Genomic DNA, 10096 nt, shown 5'->3' on the forward strand with positions numbered 1-10096 from the left:
CCTAAGCTTGCTTATTTCCTGCCATCTACTCCTCTTGTGTGTATTTGCTTCTTTTTGTTCTAGAGCTTTTAAGTGTGCTGTCAAGCTGCTAGTGTAAGCTCTCTTCAGTTTCTTTTTGGAGGCCCCTTAGAGCTATAAGTTTTCCTCTTACCACTACTTTCATTGTGTCCCATAAGTTTTGGTAAGATGTGTCTTCATTTGCATTACATTCTAAAAAGTCTTAAATTTCTTTCTTTATTTCTTCCTTGACCAAGTTATCATTGCATAGAGCATTGTTCGGTTTCCATGTATACTTGTGTTTTCCTTTGTTTTCATTGGAATTTAAGACCAGCCTAAGTCTGTGGTGATCTGACAGGGTTCATGGGATTATTTCAATCTTCTTGTATCTGTTGAGGTTTATTTTGTGGCCAATTATAAGGTCAGTTGTGGAGAAGGTACCATGAGGTGCTGAGGAGAAAGTATATTCTTTTGATTTGGGATGAAATGTTCTATAAATATCTGTTAGATCCATGTGTTTCATACTTCTGTGAGTTTCACTGTGTCTCTGTTTAGTTTCTTTTTCCGTGATTTGTCCATTGCTAAAAGTGGGGTGTTAAAGTCTTTCACTATTATTGTGTGGGGTGCAATGTGTGCTTTGAACTTTAGTAAAGTTTCTTTTATGAATGTGGATGACCTTGCATTTTGAGCATAGAAGTTCAGAATTGATAGTTCTTCTTGGTAGATTTTCCCTTTTATGAGTATTAAGTGTCCCTCTTTATCTGTTTTGATAACTTTAAAAGTTGAAAGTTGGTTTTATTTGATATTAGAATGGCTACTCCAGCTTGTTTCTTGGGACCATTTGCTTGGAAAATTGTATTCCAACCCTTTACTCTGAGGTAGTGTCTGTCTTTGTCACTGAGGAGTGTTTCCCTTATGCAGCAAAATTCTGGGTCCTGTTTACATATCCAGTTTGTTAGTCTATGTCTTCTTACTGGAGAATTGAGTCCACTGATCTTAAGAGATATTTAGGAAAAGTGATCCTATGTTACTCCCTGTTATTTTTGTTGTTAGAGGTGGCATTTTGTTTGTATGCCTATCTTTATTTGCATTTGTTGAAAGATTACTTTCTTGCTTTTTCTAGGGTGTAGTTTCCCTCCTTGTGTTGATGTTTTCCATCTATTATCCTTTGTAGGACTGGATTTGTGGAAAGATAGTGTGTAAATTTGGTTTTATTGCAGAATATCTTGTTTTCTCCATCTGTGGTAATTGAGAGTTTTGCTGGGTATAATAGACTTGACTGTCATTTATGTTCTCTTTGGGTCTGTATGACATCTGCCCAGGATATTCTGGCTTTCATAGTCCTTCTTAAAAGTCCTCCATCATCTTCATGAGAAGTGACTTTAGGTGGGATCTTGCTTTTCCAGTGTAATGGTATATCCAGGACTTGCTATGGTGGGAAAATTGGGTTCTAATGTACCAAGTAACCTTGGCTTCTGTTGCTTCTGTTCTTATGATTGCCTTCTGCTCCCTTCCCTCAGTATATCTGACTGGATTCTGTCCTTCCTGGAGTTCTGGTTGAGTCAGAACTCCTCAGGGTCCAGCTGTCTCTGTGATCCTATGATTCCCAGATCCTGTGATCCTGAGATTCTGGGTATGTCAGAGTTCCTGGGAATCAAGCTTCCTCTGAGATCCTGAGATCCTGTTATGACCGAGCTCCTGGATCCTAGAATCCTAAGATCCTGGTTGTGCTACAGTGCCTGGGAGTGGATCCTCCTCTGGAGACTGTGGGACTGGTCCCTCGAGTTCATGCCCAAGGTCTTTTAGAAATTTTCTGACAAGCTCATTCCATGTTATTATAAAATATACATCCAACTAAATATCAAGCCATGTTATCTTGAATCTCTCTAGAAATACTTGTTTCATTTGGAGAGTAAGGTTTCATTACTTTCAGGTAGATATGAAGGAAGGTCACATTTTTTGATCCAACTTTAGTATTTTATTATATTATTTTATTATATTTTGCCTGTTATATTTTATCTATTATATTTGTTTATTATATTTTATCTATTTCTACAGATCAGTGTTTACCTTTAGCAACTATGCAAAATGGTAACATTCTCGATATCTTTTTTTCTTTTTTTAATTAATTAATTCATTCATTCTTTACACTCCATATTCCATTCCCTGCCCCCCATCCACCCTCCAACTGCTCCATATCCCACACCTCCCTGTAATCCCACTGTCTCCACATTGATGCCCCAACCCCCACCCCACCTGACCTGTAAACTCCCTAGGGCCTCCAATCTCTTGAGGGTTAGGTGATTCATGTCTGAATGAACACAGACTCAGAAGTCCTGTGCTCTATGTGTGTTGGGGGGTTCATATCAGCTGGTGTACGCTGCCTGGTTGGTAGTCCAGTGTTTGTGAGATCTCAGGGTTCCAGATTAATTGAGAGTGCTGGTCCTCCTACAGGATTGCCCTTTTCCTCAGCTTCTTTCAGCCTTCCCTAATTCAACAAGGATCAGCTGGTTTACTCCATCGGTTGGGTGCAAAAGTCTGCATCTGACTTTTCAGCTGCTTGTTGGGTCTTTCAGAGGGCAGTCATGTTAGCACTCCATGGCCTCAGTAGTAGTGTCAGGCCTTGGGACCTCCCCTTGAGCTGGATCCCACTTTGGCCTTATTGTTGGACCTTCTTTTCCTCAGGCTCTTCTCCATTTCCATCCCTGTAATTCTTTCAGACAGGAACAATTATGGGTCAGAGTTGTGACTGTGAGATGGCCCCCCTCTCCCTCAGTTGATGCCCTGTCTTCCTGCTGGTGGTGGGCTCTATAAGTTCCCTCTCCCTACTGTCAGGCATTTCATCCATTGTCTCTCCCTTTGATTCCTGAGAGTCTCTCACCTCCCAGGTCTCTGGTGCATTCTGGAGGGTTCCCCCCACCCCCGACCTCCTATCTCCTGAGATTGCCCCTTTTCATTCTTTCTGCTGGCCCTCAGGGCTTCAATCCTTTTCCCTCATCCAATACCAGCTCAGGTTTCTCCATATCTTAATGTTGGAAAATGCAAGGTAAAATTTTTGAGAGATCTTAATATTTAATATTTTAATTTTAAATGTAATTTTAAAAGTTGCAACTCATAACTTTGCCAGGTTTCTGGCCTCCAAAATATTTTTTGATGTGAAGTCATGTGATTATTATTGTCTTGTCTTCCCATGACTATGACTTGCTGCTTGTACAGAAAAGCCAGCCTGTGTAAACTACCAAGAAAAGAAATATATGAAATAAACATAATTGATTCTACTATCACTAAACAGTGAGAATCTTTGTTCTGTTAAATCTAAATTTCTTTACCATTGCCCCCAATTTTACTCCATTGTATGTTATTTTCATTGGACAAAATTTTAAAAAGTTGTGAGACTAGGTTTTTTATAGAAAAGCAGAGAGTTTTAATAAATCACAAGGGAAAGTCAATTAAAGGGAGAAACAACTGGTGTATCTTTTTAAAATTTACCATAAATTACATACTGTTACAATAGATATTGTCATTTAAATGCAGGATGCAAAATTATATACTTAATAATTGGTCAGATCACAAACATTCTCATAAGAACAATGTAAGAAATGAAAGCTTGAAGATAATTGTGCTTATGTATGTACCACAGAAAATGTAGAGTGTGGGAAAACTGAATATAATTTTGACCTGTTTTGTTCATTACTAACATTTTCACATTTTCATCCACATTAGTATTTAACAGAACCTTTGTCTTTTTATAGAATTATATCTGGCTTCTCTAAGAAATAGCTCTTTGATTAGTTGTTTGAACTAGAGAAAGAACTGCATGCATTTTCTAACATAACAGTAATAAAGACGGGAAGGGTGCCACCAAACTATATGGTCAAACTGTCATTGCAACATCCTATCTGACAGCTCTTACTGAATGCAAATCTCAATATAGATACTAATAGACCAATTCTCTATTCTATTACAACTGTAAATCTGTTCACCTATACTGACACATTCATTTGAACCCTGTCATCAAGGTAGTATAACTATGTTATTTTAATAATGAGAACTATGCATAGTATACAACATGGACACTTTGTTCATGAGCTTGAAAATATGGCTTGGTGAACACATTAACTAAAGAAGAAGCAGTTTGGTTAGTTTTTTAATTTTCAACTAGGTCTTGAATGTAAAGTATCTTCTTATAGCTATGTAATGTGTGGTAGAAGTACTATAAACTATCTGGATCAGTAGAGTACTAGCTCGTAAGTCCAACTGATATTTTTAAAGACATAACTCCTGTTTGCCTGGATACCTTTATAGCTTTATTTAACACATACGGTTTTCTGCTTTGCAATTGCCCTTATCAAAATAATTTATTTTCTTGTAGTTATAATTTGTTTCAATCAATATGGATTTATTTAAAAAGTAGAATCACTTTGCTGCCCGTATTATCTTAGATATATGGCTTTTTAATACACTGTGTTCCATGCAGAAATGGCCACAACTATAAAGAAAGCTGACATTTCTTCTTCTGGTAGCTCATTAGCTAAGGGTGAAACTTAATGCCAACCACCCTTCAACATGCTGGGAATTTTGTTTGGCTTGAGCTTACTTAGGTCTTGTGTACACGACCAACAATTGCTGAAATCCATGTATGTCATTTCCATGTTGTGTTTGGAAACTTCAATTTTCATTTAGTCATCCTCTTCCTCTGACTCTTAAAGTCTTTCCACATCTTTTTCTCAGAATTGGGAGGAAAAAAATTTAATAAAGTCTGTGTCTATGAAATGTCTTATCAAAATAAAGCCTATTGCTTATAACAACTAATTCTACAAGGAGTATACAATATGTTGTGACTTTTCTTCCAAAGGAAAAAACTAATGTAAATTTATAGATCTTTTACTCTCAGCAAAGATACTTTGCCTTATGTATTTTCAAAGCCATACTGCTTTTCAGACATTAATATTTAAATTGTATATGTTAGAATGCAGAGAATAACCTACAGACAATAGGAGGAACCACATGGCCACAGCAGGTAAAGGACAGAAGATGAGGTGGAGGACTATCGCTAGAGAAACAGGATGAAAGGTGTGTTAAAAAATGTCACATTGTCAATAAACAGTTCTTGTATTTATTTATTAGTAGGGTGTGTATGGGGAGGGTTGGGCAAGAATTTAGACAAACATTAGAACTGATATTGTTAGTGTTTAATCATAATGGGGGAACTTTGCCCAATGCCATGACCAAACTTTAAAGTGTCTATGCATCTTTACAGCTGCTGATAAGAAAAGCATGTTAGAATGAAAATGAAATGCAGGCAGTTTATTTAATACATTTTACAAACTTCATAATATGGTAGTTGTTTCCTCACAGATGAAGAAAGCATAATCCCTTATCAAAAAATGGCATGTATGCTATGTCATTTAATGCTATAAGAGTTCTAAAAAGCAAATTAAGTCTGGAAAAAATAGAACTCCCTCAATTGCCAACTAATTTTGTGTTCAGGTGGGAAATCACCCAGCATTTCTACCAGAGAATAATTTGTTTTTGTGACTGGTTTTCACCTCAAAGAAAAACCAAATAATCAGAATAGTTATGCATGTAATGAAGGTAAGAAAGTACTATTGAATAAATGTTCTTTTGAGAGCTGGAGAGATAGATGGCCCAACTTTATATACAGGCTAGGCTTACAACCAAAATAAATGTCCATTTGAGCCACTTTCTGAATGGTTATGCTTTCCACCTTAACACTTACATTTTCCTTTCTGTATGATAAATAATTTGGAACTGTAGAGTCTCAATTTAACCTTTATGTGCTGAGTCTAAGACTTTAGTTTTATTTATTTTGACATGATTTTATTTATTATGATGAATTCTTATATTTGTTTCAAAAAACTAAAACACTAAGTATTTATGAAATTTAGAAAATCAAACCTAGGTAAATTTTAGGTGAAGGAAAAACAATTATATGTCATGCATTCAATATGAAATGATGATGCAATTTCATATTTGATCATTGTTAATTTTAGCTTGCCTAAATGTTAACATAATGCCTAACTTCACATTCTGGTAATCACTCCTGATTCCAGTTCACCACAGTCTTGATGTTTCAAATGTGTGCTCTCTACAAAATGAAGAATAATAGGGTACCTCCAGGTTTGTCTGACATTTGAATAGAAGGGAAATGAAACATTTGCATCAGTTTGCCTGCTATCACCTGAAAATTGATTTACCTAACAGTATGTTGAAGACCAGATTTTTCTCTATAAATAATTCTGTTTTGTTTTTCTATGTTGGTTGTGAATTCTAAAAGAATCTGTAATTCACCGTTAGCTGAATGAGTAAAATGCCTTTGTATTCATGAATATTGTGACCAATATAAGTAAATATACCAATATAAATAAAATATACCTCATATTGTGCACAAAGTTGGAATAGGATGATGACTTCAATAAAGCAAAAGGAAGAGAGTTTGTTTCAGAATAAAAGACTACATTATTCATATTCCTAAATAAATCTTCTTTACATTACAGAGTTACTCTTTATTTTCTACTTTAAAATCTATTCCTGAGTTAAATTAGAATCTGCTGTGTTCCAATTTGCAGAACAGTTAGTAGTGATGACAGGACTGCAGGGTTTAAGCAAGTTATTTCATTATACAGTTCTGAAATTTTTCAAATCAATTCCTACCATGCAGCAATCCTTCAAGTCATTTAATTTCTAAGAACCTGCTTCCTTGAAATGATGCCTTGCCCTTCTTTTCACAACGCTGTCATACAATCTGTAATGAGCATTTCAGTAGGTCAAGTTCAAATGCATTTAGAAGACAAGATTATCAGTTATACGCATACATTCTTCATCCACATTATCTGCTTTGTGTCTAAATGGGGTCAAGAGTACATGCATTAATAGCATTAGTGATGTGAATGTGCCCAGTAGGAAAAACACAAAAGATAATTGGGAAAATGGCTTTGTGATGTATGTTTTTGTGTGTGTGTGTGTGTGTGTGTGTGTGTGAATCAAGAAGCTTTTGATTCATATCTCAGTACTGAAGATTAATTTTCTCAAAATGCCCTTTTCTATTCATATTGATTACTCTGTTGAGAGTAATATATTTACCAAATTCTCAAAATTTGAAAACATGAGAAAGTTAGTTTCATTCGGCTTCCTTTAATGCGATAAAGCTAATTAAAATTTCTTAAGTTTTCTGTGTTTGTATGTGTCAGGATTGATGTTTACAGCCTTCTGGTGAGTGAGGGACCCTCATAGAAGTAGGAATGGCCACAATAAAAGTAAATCAAACCCCAAGTGGTATATGAAAGGTGTTTTTTTTCTTCCTTACAGCAATGACTAATTGTGACAGATTTCAAAGTCACTTACATTCATCTTGACAAAGCAACTTCTGCAATTAAAAATTCTGTTTATTCTGACAAATATTAGGTGAGAAATTTTAAAACAAATTCAGATACCAAGATGCTTACTTCCAAAAAAAAAAAAAAAAAAAAAAAAAAAAAAAAAAAAAAAAAAAAAAAAGATGCTCACTTCCCTGTGTGCCTGTATTTCCTTTATTATGGTATTAATGGCTGATTCATTTAGTCCTTTCAAAATGTCTTAATGGAATATTTGGGGCTGAAAGTAAATTGTGAGACAGTTCCTAGCTTTGGTCTTCTAAAACAGGATTGAAATAAAATATCTAGTAATGGATCACAATGTGGGCTTTGTAAGACTTTGAATTTGAAGTCACATAACTCCAACCTGCAAATTCCATTTGCTACTAACAGGAAAGATAATTGAACGAGTGAGAGCAGATGCAGCTTCAGAACCCACAGCCAAAGCTTGGAAGTAAAGTAGATATTAAAATTGCACTATGGCATCCTCTCTTTTCAGTCATTGTCAACTGTCCTCTATAAAGGTTCTCAAATGCAGTGTGGACTGTTGCTCTGCCAAATTTGTAAGGCATCTTTTCTAGGATCCCAAGACATATGCCACTCTTGATATGACATATATCCTTGGTTTTACCCAGGCTCTGTTTGTTTCATTACCCTATTAGATTTTAATGTGCCATATAGGTTAGATGTGACATATTTAATATTTGTTCTGCACACAGTATCTTTCCAAGACAAGGTAACTCTGTGCTCATGGTTCTTCTATCTTCCCAAAGGACCAAAGTGATGGGATATTTATCTATGATGTAGAATTTATTTGTATAAGACAGGCATAGTGGCTTTTGCAATCCCAATATTTGTAATCATGAGGCAGGAGATTTATTGTGCTGCACTGTTAGACCTAGAGACAAAAATAAAAAAATAAAGAAAGAAAAAAAAGAAAAGTAACTGAGAGAAAAGAAAGGAATGGGTAGAGAGAGGGAGGGAAGATAGGTAGGAGGAGGAAGAATAAGAAGGAGAAGGAGGACAGAGAAAAAGAAGGAGAAGGAGAAATGTAAATGCCAACAAATGTCAATTTTCATTCCTGGTAGTTGTATTATATGAAGTTGCTCTATACAGTTCGAATTAGTGAAACCTAAACCATTGCATTTAGTTAGGTTCTTCTGAGCATCTGATGGGATTTCCATCACCTAACCTTTGATATTTGTTTTTCTAGATAAAAACACACATATATCCATTATGTACAATATTTAAAGGCTAGAACAATACCTCAATGGCTAAGAGCATTGTGGCTATGTCTGACAACCTAAATGTGATGCCCAGATCCAATATGGTTAAAGGAAAGAACCAATTTCTCCAAATAGTTTTTGACTGGTACATATAAATCATGTCCTAAGAATGCCCCCACATATGCACACAGTGTTTTAACATATACAAATATAATAAAAAATTAAATATATAATTTAATTTGATTAACATTGAACTGTTGAATAGAAATACTGTAAATCACACTTAAATAAATGTTATTTTATTATTTTCCTCCAAAGCCAAGAAGACTGACTGCCTTTTCTTTTGTTTGATTTGCTTTTTGTTATTTGACAATTTCATTGATGTATGTAAAGAATTGTAATGATTTCCATCCCTCTTTTTCCTCTCTCATGCATCTTTTACTCCTACTAAAACCATTTTATTCCCAACAAGTGCTCCTCTTACTTTTATACCTTCCTTTAGTTTGTGACCAACTTAGTTTAATTATAGTTGCTTACACAAGCATGGTGGAAGATGGAACAAGGGCACCTTATCAATAGCTATACCACTGAAGAAAATGACATTCCTTCCTGTAGCAACCATTAACTAGTCCCTCAGAGAAGGAGAGTCTCATAGGCCATTTCCATCAGTGATGACATATCTGTATATTCATGTTTGTGCAGCTTTTGTGCTTAAGGCAACCATAGCTTCAGTGATGTCATGTTGTATCATTTCTAGAAGAATGATTTTTGCTGTATACCTCTCTGTCCTCTGGCTTTTACATTCTTTCTACACACTTTTCCACCAGTCTTGCTTAAGCATCAGAGGAAGTGAAATAGATCCCGTTTAGGACTGAGCATTTTACTGTCACAAATTCTTGGCACTTTTTGCTATGAGTGTCTCCATTAGCCAACAGTGGTGTTAAGAAATGTGTCTGGTATACAAGATGGAGTATTTAAAGGATCATTTAACACCAGTGATTGTGATCCATGTGGTCTATGATGGTAAAGTTAACTGTTCTCAAAAATGAGTTCTATTTTTAGTTGTATTACCATGTCCTCCAACCCATCGCACTCCATTTTTCTCCCAATACTCCCCTTTCCTTAGAGAACTGGCTTATAGGAAAGATAAACAAAATGCACACTGTCATCTATTTTAAATTACACTGTGATGACTCCTAGTAAACAATGCAGAAATGTTGGGGATTGGTTCTAATGTTTTGTCTTAATTCAGCTCCCTAAATTACAGGGGACTCTGCATGTTCAAACGCTGAGAGAATCTGTCCCCATTTGGTTTTTGATTATTCAATAAAGAGCCAAAAGCCAATGGCTGGGCAAGATGAAAGAGGCTTGAATTTTAGGATTTCCAAGCAAGAAACACAGGGAGATTTCTGAGTTTGAGGCCAGCCTGGTCTACAGACTAAGTTCCAGGACAGCCAGGGATTCAAAGAAAACCAAAAACCCAAAAACCCAAAAACCAAA

Source organism: Mastomys coucha, unplaced genomic scaffold (genome assembly GCF_008632895.1).
Source record: "Mastomys coucha isolate ucsf_1 unplaced genomic scaffold, UCSF_Mcou_1 pScaffold21, whole genome shotgun sequence".
Classification (NCBI taxonomy): domain Eukaryota; kingdom Metazoa; phylum Chordata; class Mammalia; order Rodentia; family Muridae; genus Mastomys; species Mastomys coucha.